The sequence below is a fragment of the Theropithecus gelada genome, chromosome 2 (genome assembly GCF_003255815.1).
Source record: "Theropithecus gelada isolate Dixy chromosome 2, Tgel_1.0, whole genome shotgun sequence".
Taxonomy (NCBI): domain Eukaryota; kingdom Metazoa; phylum Chordata; class Mammalia; order Primates; family Cercopithecidae; genus Theropithecus; species Theropithecus gelada.
In genome coordinates this window covers 27,370,941-27,385,170 of record NC_037669.1, presented here as the reverse complement: position 1 = coordinate 27,385,170, position 14,230 = coordinate 27,370,941, and the positions used below count along the sequence as shown (strand labels likewise).

General features: G+C 36.8%; 1 pseudogene; it reads right to left on the bottom strand.

Annotated features, from left to right (window-relative positions):
* Window positions 1–1,379: 1,379 nt before the first annotated feature.
* On the bottom strand, window positions 1,380–1,793 carry LOC112619429 (annotated as a pseudogene).
* Window positions 1,794–14,230: the final 12,437 nt, after the last annotated feature.

Sequence of the window (14,230 nt, the reverse complement as noted above, 5' to 3'; positions counted from 1 at the left end):
GTAATGATAATTCTGGACCTAACTTTTAAGAGGACTGATGGGTACTACCTTGTTTGCTTGGAGCCCTGAACTACTGTGGAAGAAGTGTAACTATCCTGTTGTATAGACTATGCAATGAGACCCTGAGACTATATGGAGAAGGAGAAGGGCCCAGCTGAACCCAGCATTCCAGCCTTCCCTGCCAATGCACCAGGCGTTTGATTGAATTTGTCTTGGACTTCAGCTCAGTTCTGTCACAAGCTGACTAGCACTGAATGATCTTAGTTAATGGCATACAGAAATGAACAATTTTCCAGAGAAGCCCTGCCCAAATTTCCAAGCCACAAAACCAGGAGACATAATAAAAGAGTTGTTACTTTAAGCCTCTAAAGTAAGTACTTTGTTATGCAGCAATAAAATAGCTGGAACAGACTGTATGGGGGAGCAAATTTGTAATCCAATATCAGATATGAACATAGATGCAAAAATCCTAAGCAAACTATTGGCAAATCAAATCCAGTGAAATAGATATAAAATATATATATTATAATATATAATATATAAATATATATATTTTATAATATATGCATTTTATATGTATATTATATATAGTACATTTTTATATGTATATTATATATATTACATATAATATATATGCCAAATTGGGTTTATCCCAAGTATGCAAGGGATTTTAATATTAGAAAATTCACTGCAATAATGTAACTCACTGCAATAATGTAACTCACTGCAATAATAGATTAAAGGGAAAAATCATAATTTTATTTCAATAAATGAAAATAAGGCATTTGAAATGGCAATGCACATTCACTATAAAAACTCTTAGAAAAATAGGAATAAAAGGGTCTTTTTTTAATCTGATGAAAATTATCTACCAAAAATGAACAGAAGGCATCCTTTTTAATGGTAAAATACATTAGCATTTTATTTAAAATCGGGAAAGTTGTTTATCATCATTTCTCTTTAACATTGTATTAGAGATTCTAGAGAATATGTAACTTGAAAAAATATTAAAAATACCATTTATAATAGCAATAAAAATAGGCAAATAGGTACAGAGTAACAAATCTAACAAGAAATCTGCAAAGCTTTATGGAAACAATTTAAAACTTTATTAAAATATATTAAAGAAGACCTATATAAATACAGACATAACACTTCATGAATAGAAAGACTAAATATCATGAAGATGTGTGTTTTCCCCAAATTAATCTTTAGACTTAATGAAATTCCAAGAAAATTCCAATGGTGGTTTTAGTGCAACTTGACAAGCTGATTCTAAACTTTTATATGAAACAGCAAAATCTCAAGAATAGGCAAGATATTCTTTTTTTTTTTTTTTTCCATGAGGCATTTTATTTGTAAATGTATGTATTATATCCCTAGAAAAAGAATCCCAGGATTTTCCCTCCTGTGTGTTTTCGTCTTGCTGCTTCATGGTCCAGGATGCCAGCTAAGGTTGTCAGTACAATGAAACCAAACTGGTGGGATGGAAGCAGGTTATTCTGCCATTTTTCTAGATCTTTGAGTTGCATATCAAATCTGGGCTGATCCCTCCACACTTGTTTAGCCTGCCTGTAAGGTTCACAACAATTTTCCCAGCTCTGTGATCATCAGTGATTTCAAATTCGCCAATGTAACCATGCTTCATCATCCCAGTGAGAAACCGGACGATGACTTTGGAGCACGGCCTAATAAGCACCTGGCGTTTGCCTCTCTTTTCGGCATTGTTGATGCTCTTGAGAGCATCAGCCAGGACATTCATGCGCACCATTGTGGCGGCGCGGGAAGATGGCGGAAAGGGCGTAAGACATTCTTAAAGAGGAAAAATTTTAAAAAATAAATTTGAGAGGACTTGCCATGTTAGATATCATATATATTATGAAGTTATAGTAGTTAATATACTTCATATTTGTGAAAGAGTAGGCATACTCATTGGTGGAACCAAATAGAGAACAACCCAAAATATGTAAACATATAATGTTATATGTATAATAATATCTATAATAATCAAGGAATACTAAATGTAATAGAGATATTTCAGTAGAAGCTTTAAACTAAATAAACCATTTTTCATAAAAAAATCACTCAGAAGGGATAGTATATGCCAAGAAATCTGATTTTAAGAACAGGAAATTTATGACAACTAACCACAAGTTTTGTATATTTGCACCTAAGTTGAGTACACTACTGTGTCATGCCTCCAATGACTATTCTGTTTTCTCTATTGCCTGATTAGTTCCTAATCATTTTTTAAAAACCTATTTCAGATATTGAGATGTTCTCTACTTAATTGTCTCCGGCCTACCTTAAAGAATAGCTCATCAGTCTCTTTTGTGTACTGTTTTGTAAGGAACATAAATTACTAATGTTTTTGGACTTCAATCACAGTAATGCAATTTACTTACACATTTGCCTTATTAGACTGAGTTCCTTGACAACAAATACTACCCTTTTAATAGATAACAATTTTTGCCAGCTTCTGTACTAGATACATATTAGAGATACAGAAATCAATATGGATTGAGAATGTGGTTGGATTCATAAAAAGGATTAAGATAAGAAAGAAAAGGAAAGGAAGAAAATATAGTAGCATTTAAAAATTATTTTCCATGGTCTAAGCACCATGCTAATCACATTTATATGTAAGGAGTCATGGAATTACAGAGCTGGAATGGACTTTGAGATCATCTCTCAAACCTTCTTATTTTACAGAAATAACTATGTCACAAAGCAGTTAAGTGGCTCATTCAAGGTCATCTGACTATTTGGTTGTAGAAGGCATCAAAGTCCAAACATCCTATCTCCTAGTTCAGTGTTATTTCCTCTACATCATACTGCTTCCTGTTGTGGCCTTTGTAAAATACAAGAACAGAATTTAGTGTCCCAGACCCCTGTATATTATCTGACTATGGCTCATCATCAGAATATCCTTATATTTCCAAAATAACGGTTTTAACTTTGCCTGAGAGGTTATTTTGTATCATTACCTTCCTATGAGAAATCAGCTACAAATGTTTATGGATTAAGTGATTTAATACTAAATTATGTGAGATGGTTTTATCTCTGTATTATTCATGAAACCCAAATGTTATCAAATTATTCTAATTTATGTTAGAGAGAAAAATATCTGTATTAACCCTGGGCTAGACTAGTAGCATTATTCTTATGAAAAAACTCAAGTATATGTACATTTACAGAATTAAGCTTTTTTTCCCCATAGGTTATTGGGGTACAGGGGGTGTTTGGTTACATGAATAAGTTCTTTAGTGGTGATTTGTGAGCTTTTGGTGATACTTTGATTACATGACTGTTTATAATTACATCAAATCAAAGCCTTTCCCTAAAAATTGGTTTCAACCTGGTTTATACCCAATTAGTTAAGACACTTTTATTTAATATTTGCTTTTTTACTTTTGCATGAAGTTTAATAATTCACCTAATTTGACTTAATTTTCTAAAGCCTGAAGTGTTTTTGAATAAGCTTTGCCTTTGGTTGCTATTAGAATTCCTCTTTTCTCATAAACAACTTGGTCTCATTTAGATTGCAAGAAATACACAGAAAAAAAAGTAAATATTTTTCCTGGCTCGTAATGATGTCTCAATTTGTATCTGTGCCATTGAACCACCCAGTTAACTAAAAATAAAAATTTTATACATAATACCAAAGTTTTAGATGTTAGACCATTAGGCACTTCCAGATAGCAACTGATCATTTGTCAGAGATCTGAACTCAGCTAAATAAGTTTCTTTTACTGAAAAACAAAACAAAACAACCAATGACAACATCAGAGTTTGGTGTAGACTGCTCAGCTGGGATATAGTCAATTCAGATACCAAGTCCTACCTGAAAGTGTGAGTTAATCTAGAAAGCACATAATATTTCCTGTTCTCTGGAAACAGAACCTGTAAGAAGCGGAGCCATTGTGCACAGAGATAAAGGATGCTGAAACACCATCTCACTTCTGTATTCTGAGTCACTATGGATATTGACTAACACATCCCCAGACTGTTGAACAATGTATTGGAAATTTTCTCCTATCTTCCCTGACCCCTCCAAAAGTAAGTATTTGATTAATCCACTTTAAGGTCTGAAATTCTCAATATTTCCTAAAACAAAATTTCTGAAAATCTACCTATATCAGTAACAGATTGCTAAGGAAGGTATGTTTATTAAAATCTTCAAAAGTGATGTTTGAATGGCATGAATATGATTTGACTCCATCTATTTCCACTGTGTGTGTGTCTTAATTTGTGTCTTATTCTGTTTTCTCATTTATGAATGGGAAAAATAACTTTCCTGTGGCTGATACCAAAGAGAGCTATTCTGAAGCCAAAATGATTGTGGTTCTGTTTCTGTACCCTGCCACTCTGCTTCTTTGGGGGAAGTGCCCTGTGATTTTGCCAGGGGCAGACAATCCCATAATCACACACCCAATGCCCTGGTCACAGGGGTAGATAACCAGCCAGACTGAGCCAATCAGAGTGGTTGCTGTGGCCTGGCCAGGGGCAGCCACGGGTCTAGAGCAGGTTGGCCAGCGTCCTTCTCTAGGGTGTTCTAATCAGAAGCTGGGAGAGAAAACGTATCTTTTCTATGTGTTCAGGAGCTGTGAAAATGTGGGATGTTCCCTGCCACATGAAAAAACTGAGAGCAGTGGCATTATGCAGTGATGAATAAAATAGGGCAAACAGAGAGAGAGAAAGCAGACAGGGCTGACAATGTTTGAATTCTTGTTTCAGGCCCTGTCCCTACAGGGGCCCTCGTTCCTGTTGTTCTTTCTTCAATTTGGGGGCATAACCCAGGTTCTTCAGGAAATACCCTTTCACTCAAATGTATTTCTTTCCCTTTGCTTTTCATTTTTTCTCTTTCTGAAAACAAAAAGCATAGGCCATTAATTTTGGCTTTTTAATTCTATCTACATGCTGATATAAAGCAGTTGCAACTATATTTTTTCCTTTGAACACCGTATCCCATCAAGGATAGGCAGCACATATAATTTTCACTCAGTTCAAAATATTTTCCAATTTTCCCTGCAATATTTTTGTTTTGACCCATGGATTGTTTAGAATTGTGTTAATTTCCACATATTTGGTGATTTCCACATATTTTTTGTGACTGACTTGTAAAATTGCATTGTTGTCAAAGAACACGATCTGTCTGATTTCTATCTTTTTAACTTTATTGAGACCTGTCTGTGGCCCTATATGTGGCCTATCTCTGTGAATGGTCCTTTGTACAGCTGACTAGAAAGTGTATTCTGCTCTTTTTAGGTGAAATGTTCCAAAAATGTCTATTAGGTCTACTTGGTTGATGGTGTTGGTCACTTCTACTACATGTGTACTCATTTTCTGTCTACTTGTTCTTTTACTGAAACAGGAATGTTAAAGTGACACTCAAATGGATTTGAGTTATGTTTTCTGGATAATACAATTAGTTGCCTATTTAAAAACAAAGCAAAAATAAGTATAAAAGGCTTCTAACAGTAGACACTGTTTTACAGAGTCGTGTATTTATATCTTACGTGAACAGTGGACGAACAGCAACGTGCTCAAGAGTTTCTTCCTTGTTTTGTTAGTTTGTGGAAATGTTGGGAGACAAGAAAATATTCGGAAATGGCTTCTTTCTATGGGGCCTTCACTTCTTATAACAGGCTCTTGGACGTCACGCCAAGTTGGGAGTGGGTGGGAATGGTTGAGTTGGCTACACTCTCTAGGCAGCAGTGCTTCTTCTGGTCTACACCAGTATCCCAAGACCACCCAGGAATGCACTGAAAAGAGTGACTCACTCACCCACTCAGCCCAATTAGAGTTGTACCAAAATGAGCTTTAATGGAAATCTGCAGCACTGATGTTGTATTCAAAAGCTTCTCTCCTTATTAGCACATTTATAAACAAAATTTTAGGCAGAAAATTTATGATAGTGTTAGCTCCTGTAGCCTTCACAATATTTCAGCAAGGAGGCAGGTATTATCTTGTTTACTAGAGAGAGGGACACAGAAGACCAGAGAAACAGGTACTCCCCCCAGTTTTCTGAGTGATGTAAATCTAACAACAGTATGTTGAAAAATGATATGGCATTGGGAAGCATAGTAGCTTTGTCAAGCTCACATGCATGCTCTGAAGTTCCTGTGATAAAAGTAAAATGCTTTTAAAAATTATTTTGAAAGCTGCTACATTTCTGAAATATGCTATAATAATACCAACTTCTGGCAATGGAGCTGACATATTTCAACTTAAAGTATACACATACAGATGTTATTTTAAAAACAATAATTCAGCAATTACCCATGATGTGATAACATTCCTGACTTTATTGAGTGGCAGTGCTTGAGAGGAAATGTTGGATTGTAATTGATGATATCAATATGAAGTTTCATACAATAAAAGTGAAGGATGGGAACAAAGACAACATATAATTGTTTGACAATATTTAAAAGCAATGTCCAGTTGTGGTGAGATTCTCCTGTGCATTTTAGGTAGAGTTTTGTAGTGTGTTGTTTGCTTAGATTAGAGTTTATTTCAGCATTTGAAAAACATTGCCTATTTTTGTTCTTAACCATCATCATAATAGATCTGTGATTATTTGATTTGATAGATGGTAGGATATTTTTTGTGGGACTCAGTTTCATTTAAAAAGCTGTCTTCCGTGTAACGTATGCTTTTGCTAGTGGATCATAATAGTTATTAATAAAAATTAATACATTGTGTTTATTCATCTATTTCATTGGAAACAATTGATAATCTTTCTTAATTACAAGACAAAATGAGTTCTAATGATTGAACTAAAAAATTGAGACAAATTTAAGGAGTGAAAGGAATTATTATCCTTGAGTAAATGCAGGTAGTGATGTAATTTCTTTGTACATTGATGTGAATATCATTACTGAGTTATGTTTTTATTTTTATGTAATTTTAGGATTCATGTGCATGTCCTGTAAGCAACTTTTCAAGAGGGAAGTTGTCTTGGAATATGAGTGGGTTAAATGGAAATTTCCCATATGGATATCACGTAGACAAGCACCACCCAAAGTGTGATCTGTGGACCTTCATTGTCTTCATCACCTGGGAGCTTGTTAGAAATTCAGAATTGTGCTGAACCAGAATCTCTTTGTTGGCGAGGAGCTCAGGAATTTGTTTTAACAGCTCTTTTTTGTGTGTGATTCAATGAATGTTGAAGTTTGAGGAGCATTGATCCACACACATTATACATTTCAGTGCTGGTATCAGGTATAAGAGCTGACTCAGACTCTGTATTCAACAACCATCATAAGATCTGGGTTTTACCCTTCTCCCATGGACACTTACCTGAAAAAATAATCAGATTCCTTTAGGGAAGAACTGGTTAATTACTACCGTTGTGTCTCGACTCCTTCCTCATGGGGTCCTGCTCATTCCTTTGGTAGATGGTTGAGTCAATGAGCTGGCTAGGGATTGTGATACTCCATTGGGGCAACTTTATTTACAGAGTTTTAACTTTTTGAACCATCACTACAATACAGTTTTAGAACATTTCCATCACCCCCTCCCCTTAACTTCTCTCGAGGCTGTCTGAAATCAGTCCTGTTTCCCACCTTTGTTTCCAGAAAACCTCTGATCTGCTCTCTGTCTCTACACAGTTGTCTTTTTCTTGAACATTTCATATGAATGGAATCATACAATGTGTACTCTTTTGCATTTGGTTTCTTTCAAGTTGCATAATGTATTTGAGGTTCAGCCATTTCGTAGCAAATACCAGTATTTTGTTCCTTTTTCTTGCTGAATAGTATTTCATTGTATGAGGATCACATTTAGTTTATCCATTCTCAAGTCGATGGATGTTGGAGTGTTTACAATTTCAGAATATTGTGAATAATGCTGCTAGGAACATTTGAGTACAAATCTATGTGTGGACATACTTCCAGGTCTTGTGGGTAGATACCTCAGAGTGGAATTCCTGCTCATACGCTTACCAGTGGAAGGTGTCCAGGATCTTGGCATTTTGAATAAAGAATTGGACAAAACCCACAAACAAAGCAAGGAAAGAATGAAGCAACAAAGGCAGAGATTTATTGAAAACAAAAGCGCATTCCACAGGGTGGGAGACGGCTTAAGCAAGCAGCTCAAGAGCACTGGTTACAGAATTGTCTAGGGTTTAAATACCCTTTAGAGATTTCCCATTGGTTACTTGGTGTATGCCCTATGTAAATGAAGAAGATGAAGTGAAGTTACAAAGTTATTTACTTGGTGTGTGTCCTATGCAAATGAAGAGGATGTTTCCTGCCATAGCTGAAGTGAAGTTACAAAGTTCTTTATTAATACTTGGGTTTAGAAGGTTGGGGTTTTTCAGTTTAATTTAGTTCTAGGAATTCTTTAGGTTCCCTGTCTGCAGAGCTTATTTCCTGCCTCAATATCACTTCTTATCTTTGCTATTGATTACCTGAAATAATCAATACATTTTAAAATATTACTTCAAATGTACAATTTGGCTGAGAAAAGTTTTTTATATATCACTTTACTCAGATCATGTCAGATAATTACCAAAGATTTTCTGACTGTACAATACTGGTAGATTCATCAGTTTTCAGAGAAATTTATTGACTGTCATTCTCTGAATAATAATTGATCCTTAACTTACTTTCTGTTCATAGCTGCAATTCCGAAATAGACTCTTATTTGACAGAGGCACTTTATCAATCATTTTATTTGCTTTGTCCCCAGTCACTGCTTTTGCATTTATTTGCCTGTAGGATTATATGTGTTTCATCAATTATTTTACAGCAACATAGGGAAGGTTTCTCCAGCTTTTGTGTTCTTATCCATATTACACACAATGTTAGTTCTTAGGATGCCTGAATATTCTTCTACTTTGCCTCAGAAATTTTAATAAGTTTCTCATAATGTTCTTTGTGTGTGTCAAATGACACCAGTATTTTGAGACACAACCTACAATGAAATAGGTTCACTCTCAGCTGACAATTAAATTGCAAATTTCAAACTATTTTTATCATTTTTGTGTACCGTTATTTTTGTTGAAACTTGCATTTTATAACACAAACAGATGATTCAGTCATTAATTAAGTTTTGCCACGATCAACACTAGTGCTCATATTTGTTATAAATGTCTTCTATTATGTCCAGAAAGTTTTTAAACCTCTTAATCATAATAGAATCCATTTTTTTTAAACAGTTCTTCAAAACCACGATGCAATACCAGCTCACACCAATCAGAATTGCTATTATTAAAAAGTCAAAAAAAAACAAATTCTGGCAAGGTTGCAGAGAAAAAGGAATGCTTATATACCGTTGGTAGGAGTGTAAATTAATTCAACCATTGTAAAAGACAGTGTGGAAATTCCTCAAAGGCCTGAAAACAGAAATACCATTTCACCTAGCAATCTCATTAGTGGGCATATCCCCAAAGGAATATAAATTGTTCTGCTGTAAAGACACATGCATGTGTATGTTCACTGCAGCACTATTCACAATAGCAAAGACATAGAAGCAACCTAAGTGCTGATCAGTGGTAGACTGGATAAAGAAAATGTAGTATAAATACTCCATAGAATACTATGCAGCTATCAAAAAGAACAATCGTGTCCTTTGCAGGAATGTGGATGGAGCTGGAGGCCATTATCCTTAGCAAACTAACACAGGAACAGAAAACCAAACACCACATATTATCACTTATAAGTAGGAGCTAAATGACAAGAATACATGGACACATAGAGGAGAACAACACACACTGGGGCCTATAGGAGGGTGGAGGGTGAAGGGTGGGAGGAGATGAGATCAGGAAAAATAACTAATGGGTACTTGGCTTAATACCTGGGTTGCAAAATAATCTGTACAACAAACCCCCTATGACACAAGTTTACCTATATAACAAACTTCCACGTGTACCCCTGAACTTAAAAGTTAAATTTTAAAAAAGTTCAATCTGGATTATAGTTCATGATAATATGTATGTACATTTGACTTCTAGAAGTGCTGAATTGATATATCACTAAGAAATACATGATGATGAGACTGGAAATTCAATATATGAGAAAATATAGTGGTCATTTGTATACTCACAGTATCCTTACATCCAAGGCAGACATTTTAATTATTGACACTTCGATCCATTCATGGGTCCGCATAAGTAACCAGAATTAGTCCGTGGCATTACATATTTTGGCCTTATGGCAAGTAATACCATTTATAAATGATACAACCTCGCCAGTATCTGTTATTTTAAAATTTTAATAGTAGCCATTCTGACTGGTATGAGATGGTATAACATTGTGGTTTTGAAGGACTCTTTTTTTAAAAAAAAATGATCTTTCTGTTTTTTTTGTTTGTTTGTTTGTTTTTTGAGACAGAGTCTCGTTCTGTCCTCCAGGCTGGAGGAGTACAGTGGCACGATCTCGGCTCACTATGTCCTCTGTAATTCTCCTGCCTCAGCCTCCCAAATAGTTGGGATTACAGACGCCTGCCACCATGCCTGGCTAATTTTTTTTATTTTTTATTTTTTGTAGAGCTGGAGTTTCACCATATTGGCCAGGCTGGTCTCGAACTCCTGACCTTAAGTCACCCGCCTGCCTCAGCCTCCCAAAGTGCTGGGATTACAGGTGTAAGCCACTATTTTTAAATTATGGTTAAGAGGTTTAAAAATATTCCTAGACATAATAGAAGACATTTCTAACAAATAAGAGCACTCGTGTTGAAAGCTGTAAAACTTTATTAATGACTGAATCACCTGTTAGTGTTACGTGAACCCGGGAGGCGGAGCTTGCACTGAGCCGAGATCGTGCTACTGCACTCCAGCCTGGGCGACAGAGCGAGACTCTGTCTCAAAAAAAAAAAAAATAAAAAGAAAAATAAAGTTTATTCTGCTAGTTTGTTTCCGGATAGATGTTAAAAATATTGGCTAGGCACAGTGGCTCATGCCTGTAACCCCAGCACTTTGAGACACCAATGTGGGTGGACCACTTGAGCCCAGGAGATTGAGACCAGTTTGGGCAACATGGTGAAACACCATCTCTACAAAAAATACAAAAAAAAAGTAGCCAGGCCTGGTGGTGTGCACCTGTGGTCCCAGCTACTTGGGAGGCTGAGGAGGGAGGATCACTTGAACCTGGGAAGTCAGGGCTGCAGTGAGCTGAGATCCTGCCATTGTACTCCAACCTGGGTGTCTTGTCAAAGCAAGACACTGTCTTAAAAAAAAAAAAAAAAAGTAACTTAAAATGTTAAAACTATATAGCTAGTAAAATGTTCAAATGTTAACCTAAAGTTGTGTCGAGGACTAGCAGTGGTATATGGGATGTGCTTGGGAAATGCTGCTCTAACCTATAACATCAGGACCATGAGTCACCTAAATAAACCCACTATCTTCACGTCATCTCACCACTCACATTGAAGATATAAACTGGGCTGGGCACGGTGGCTCACTCCTGTAATCCCAGCACTTTGGGAGGCCAAGGTGGGTGGATCACGAGGTCACGAGTTCGAGACCAGCCTGACCAACATGGTGAAACCCGTCTCTACTAAAAATACAAAAATTAGCCAGGCACGGTGGCATGCACCTGTAATCCCAGTTACTCAGGAGGCTGAGGCAGGAGAATTGCTTGATCCCGGGAGGTGGAGATTGCAGTAAGCCAAGATCATGCCGTTGCACTCCAGCCTGGGCAACAGAGCAAGACTCCATCTCACAAAAAAAAAAAAAAAAAAAGATATAAACTGTTGGCCGGGCCAGGTGGCTCATGCCTGTAATCCCAGCATTTTGGGAGGGTGGGACAGGTGATCACTTGAGCCCAAGAGTTCAAGACCAGCCTGGGCAACATGGTGAAACCCCATCTCTACAAAAATTAGCCAAGCGTGATGGTACATACGTGTAGTCCCAGCTCCTCGGGAGGCTTAGGCAGGAGGATCACTTGAGTCCAGGAGGTTGAGGCTGCAGTGAGCTGTGATTGCACTACTGCACTCCAACTTGAGTGGCAGAGTGAGACCCTGTCTGAATAAAAAAAATAAAGACATAAACTGTCATGAAGAATCTATCAGTATTCTTAATTCTTGCTTCTGAATCTAACTTTTAAAAAAATTACCAATAGTTGGAATGATTAATAAATGAAAGAGGAAAAGAAAAATTGGAATGAAACCCCCTTCCACTCTCTCCTCCATGTTTATCTAACCAAGGAGCAATCAGGAAGGATTCTGTGAGGTTGTTTTTTTTTTTTTTTTTTTTGAGACAGAGTCTCGCTCTGTTGCCCAGACTGGAGTGCAGTGGGGTGATTTCGGCTCCAGCAAGCTCCGCCTTCCGGGTTCACGCCATTCTCCTGCCTCAGCCTCCCGAGTAGCTGGGACTACAGGCGCCAGCCACCATGCCTGGCTAATTGTTTGTATTTTTAGTAGAGATGGGGTTTCACTGTGTTAGCCAGGATGGTCTCGATCTCCTGACCTCGTGATCCATCCACCTCGGCCTTCCAAAGTGCTGGGATTATAGGCATGAGCCTCTGCGCCTGGCTGAGGTTTTAAGATATCAAATGTAGCATGCCTGGCATAGGGCCTGGTGCATAATAGATATTCAAAATATTACAGGTACTTTTATTTTTATTTTTATTTTAGAGTCAGGGTCTCTGTCTGACACCCAGGTTGAAGTCCAATGACCTGATGATCACAGTTCACTGTAATCTCAGACTCCTGGGCTCAAGCAATCCTCCCACCTCAGCCTCTTGAGTAGCTAGGACTACAGGCATGTTCCACCACACCCAGTTAATTTTTATTTTATTTTATTTTTTTTGTAGAGACAAGATCTTGCTATGTTATCCCAGGGTGGTCTTGAACTCCTGGCCTCAAGCAATCCTCCTGCCTTGGCCTCCCAAAGTGCTGGAATTACAGGTAGTTTTAATCCTTTTTTTTGTTTGTTTTGTTACGCTTGTCGAGCTAAGAATATCCCCCCATATACTTTGTGTGCTACTGTAGAAACTAAGTTACATTATAAAATATTTTCCAAATTGCCTATTAAATATGAACAACATTTTCTTTGAAAATTCCAAAGGCATCAACACATCTAGGGAGGATAAAGAATGGAAAAATTTAAATATTTCTAAAATATAGTACTTTTGTCACAGTGAGAATAGTTTAATAATGTGTTCAAAATGTTGGATATTTTGAGATCTTCAGATGAAAGGCACTGCAGAAATAAGGTGTCATTACAGTTCATTTGAGTACGCCTTACCAAACAAATTTTTTAAAATTATGGAATCAAAACATGTAGCTCACCCTTCCTATCATATTATCCCTTAAAACATGCAGAAAATCTCTAAATTATTAGTGAACTTGAATAACAATATATAAAATTATGATCCCAAAAATGAAAACACAGTATTGTATCCCTTAAATAGTGAACTGATAATTAAATAATATGTATGCATTTATTTATTTATTTTTGAGACAGAGTCTTGCTCTGTCTCCCAAGCTGTAGTGCAGTGGCACAATCTTGGCTCACTGCAACCTCTGCCCCCTGGGTTCAAGCAATTTTCATGCCTCAGCCTCCCAAGTAGCTGAGATTGCAGGTATGTGCCACCATGCCCAGCTAATTTTTTAAAATATATTTAGTAGAGATGGGGTTTCACCCTGTTGGCCAGGCTGGTCTCAAACTCCTGACCTCAAGTGATCCGCCTGCCTCGGCCTCCCAAAGTGCTGGGATTATAGGCGTGAGCCACCACGCCTGGCCTAAATAATATTTTATAGAGAGGAAAAGGTGAAAGCTGTTCAGACAAATTAATATTTAAAGAAAAGACTTCTCAACATAGAATATGTAAAGCAGCTAAGATGATATCTCATCTTAAATATTGTCATCACTTTCATTACTTTCCTTTCCAAGAAAAAAGAGTTTATTTGTGCTGAGAATTTAGGAATGAATTTTAATACCATGTGGTTTAGTTTGATGATTTCTTTTTGGAGAGACAGACTACCTGGAATGATGTAATTTTTCTCAATTCATTCCTGTTTTTCCTTCCATGTTCATGTATTTTCATTCGTCACAAGTATTATGGGATGAACCCACATCAAAGGACCTTGACCATAAAATGTTAAGAATACCAGAAAACCAATGAAAAACCTTAACACCATTCAAAGACTTGTGTCTCTTACAGGCACTGATGACATGTAGTAACACAAAAGAATGTGGTCACCCTTCTGGAATAGTGAGTGAGTCAAGTAAACTTGTATTCGATTCAGGTCATGTGTTGTTTGGCTGGGCTATTCAACACTA